This window comes from Geospiza fortis, unplaced genomic scaffold, assembly GCF_000277835.1.
Source record: "Geospiza fortis unplaced genomic scaffold, GeoFor_1.0 scaffold58, whole genome shotgun sequence".
Lineage (NCBI taxonomy): Eukaryota > Metazoa > Chordata > Aves > Passeriformes > Thraupidae > Geospiza > Geospiza fortis.
This window is the reverse complement of record NW_005054359.1, coordinates 685,624-688,985: the sequence shown is the minus strand read 5'-3', so window position 1 is coordinate 688,985 and position 3,362 is coordinate 685,624.

The window sequence follows — 3,362 nt, the reverse complement described above, 5'->3', positions numbered from 1 at the left end:
GGGGGGGGGCTCTGTCCCTCTGTAAAATAAACCAATGAACCTTGACAAAACCTTGGATGAACCTTGACAAAATTAGGATGCAGAAAAACTATTCCAGAAGGCAATGCAGGGCAAATCCTCAAACCAGCTTAAAACCAACTGAAGAAGCAAACAGCCTTCACCCTTGCACTGCTCAGAAGCTAAGGAGGAGGGATTTTTCTAGGAACATTCTTGAAGCTTTGTATCAATATATCTCTGACCAATAGATCCTTTACCACGGAGTTCTTCCCATTTCCGCCTTAAAAGAAAATCACTACACAGGACTGGATCTTTACACACTTAACTCTCAAGGCTTTAGCTGGTTTGTACTGGCCCGACAGAAAGGCCTCAGTGTAGAGTCATCATGGTGGTGCCCCAGTGCTTCACACTGAAGTGGAATGGAATTAAGAGAGGCTCATGGCTTCTGGATGCTGCAAACACACTATTTCCTCCTGCCACGAATACCTCATCCTCAAGTTAGAATATAAATTTGTCAGGGCTTAGCAATGGGACAAGACAGCCAAAACACAGCAAAGTGTCTCATTAAAGGTGAAGGGAAAGCAATTCTTTTCATCATCTCCAGGATCTCTGTGCAAGTTACCACAATGAAAAAAAAAAAAACCGAAAAAAACCCAAACCAAACCAAACCAAAACAAAAAAAAAAAAAAAACCAAACAACTATTCAGAGAATCAGGTACAAACAATCTAGCCTGATGAAAAAAACTAATTATTTCAACACAATCCAATAATCTAGCATGTCAGTAGTGCTGATAACCTGCTCTTTTCAATGGCCCCTTGTTCTTCTCCTTACTCTGGAAAAAAAGATATTCCAAGCTGCAATGCACCTGGAGGAGCAAAGAATGCATCTGTCACAGGGCTGGCTCACCTACGTAAGAGGCTGGCTTGAGAACTGCAGTAGCCTCTCCAAGGGGTATCTAGTCTTACTTTCCTCAAGGCAGAACCTCAGATAGATGACAATGTTTAAATTAACCCTTTTGCAGACAGTCTTTCAACAGAGTCTCAAGAGTGGCTGCCTCAAAGGGATCTGGGGAAGGTAACTACAAAAGGGAGCCTTTTGACTGCAAGTTTAAACTCCCAGCAAAGATTACATGGTCATCATTTAAAAGCTTAGGGGGTACTACTTTAGAAGAAGTTGGAACAGGCATAGCTGCAAGACTAGGTGCACGATCTGCAGTTTAGAAACCACCGCCATTAATACAGTTATGCACTGGAACGAGCATCTAAACTATTAAAACTGACATTATTGGAGATCTCAGCTTTACCTGCAATAGCAAGATCTAAGCTGGCCTAAATTCAGCTTCAAACAAGCCTTCAGTTCAAATTGAGCTGCATGCAACAGGGTCAGGACTTCCCCAAGTCACATGCCAGTAGCAGACTTGGTGAACCTACACAAAAACCTGGGTATGCTCACAGCGGAAGGAAACTTTTCTTCACTAAGGGTGAATCTGACTGAATTACAATATCATTTTCCCTTCTCCCAGATTAAAGTTTCAAGTACCAGGAATTTCAGTAGTTCAGGAGAGCTTCACCAATGCCTCCTCCTTAACCCCACTCCACTTCGACGTGCACAATTCAACATCCAGGTCAGAAAGGAAAAGTGAGTGTGAGGGAAAGGAAGTTCCTCTCTCTGCTCCAATGAATGTTTAATTATTTTATATTAAAAATTAATTTGAAAAAGGGCTGGAATCCAGGCAGTCTAATGGATTTACCTATGAAGAGAAAAGTATCCATGATCAAAAGCTGCTAGAGAAAGGTGGGAACTCAGCTTCCTTTGGGCTGATTATCAGACCTAACTCAGAGAGAGCAAGCCCTAGCTCCTCCACTGCTTACAACTCCACAGAAGGTACTTAACTCCAGGAAGGAATACAAAGGAGAAGTTCAACTGATTTCTGTGCAACAGAAAGAGGGATACCAACTTAAAAGTCCTCATCTTGATCCTCCCTTGTAGCCAGCTCATGTGTCTCCTGATTTAGGATGCCAGCCTTTGCAAATGCCGTTCCAGCTTTTGTCTGGGCATTGCACAAGAAGCCTTGCTATATGCATCTCACAGAACACAGAGCCCAGAGGCTCGATACTGCAGTGCTTTAAACTTTTTGTGGCGGACCAACTGTTGTAAATGTTCCCAAGCTGCTTTAATGTTTTGAAAACCATGTGATTAATGCTACAAATGACAGGCAACCCAACTGAGCTAAACACTGAACATCAAGTACTGTACCTTCCCATCCACTGCTCCCCCTCAGCTGAGAGAAGTCAGAAGGGTGAAGGGTTTCAGACACTCATCCGAAGTCACACATAAAGAGTTAGTCAGAATAAAGAAAAAAATTGAGCTATTCAGAGGCATTTCACATGCAGAAGAAATAAGTCAGCAAATAAATTATCTTTAGCAAACAGCCCACATGCAGTGGGCTTTACTTTTTGACTTAATACATCTCAAAAACAGGACAAGCTAGCAGACTTTCATGCCAGTGAATGAAGCCCCACAAATAATCACACTGCCATTAAAAGGTTAAAAAGGGTGGGTGGGAGGAGGCATTCTCTTTGCAGAATTCAGGAGCTGCATCTGCTGTGCAAACAGGAAGCCATGACCTGGGCTGTCCCTCCGGCCAGGAGGCCAGACAGGGACTCACTGGGCTGCCCGTCCAATCAGGCAGCGCCAAGGCAGCAGCAGCACATCAGCTGGCAGGCAGGATGCTGCAAAGCTCTGGTTAAAAACTGCCCTTGCATGGCCACCTTTCCCTGGTTCAGCTTCTAAAACCAAAGCATGTGTGACTGTGTCTCCATCTCAACCAGAAGTGTCCATCCACAGCAGACATAAAAATTAATTTTCAAAACAAGCTGCTTGATTACTTTATTGTTATTTTATATGAGTCCTAATTCAGACCCTGGCACCATTACTGCCTTCAGCTAAAGCCACATGCAAGGGACAACACACCAGGCAGCTTTCACTGTGTGAACTGAGGGTAGACAGGAGGGGGCATTTCCTTTGCTTTCTAGAAGCAGATGAACTCCCATTCAATAGTTAATTCAGACTCTAAGCTATTTTCACCAAACACTTGAAAGTTAAATAATTATCCCATTTAAAAAAATCTAGCAATTATATTTTGCATCCCCCCCCCCCTTCCCAACAGCTATTGGTCTTGTGACAATATTCATCTTGTCCATGATGTCTATTATCTGCTATATAAATATTGATGATCTGAGTAATTGCTGTTCTGTAGATATGCTTCTCAAAGATATAAATTTCTCTGCCTGAAGTAGGCTGCTGACAAAGTGCTTTCCTCATTTTGCATGGCAATGAAACATTACTGGAGGTGTCACTGGGA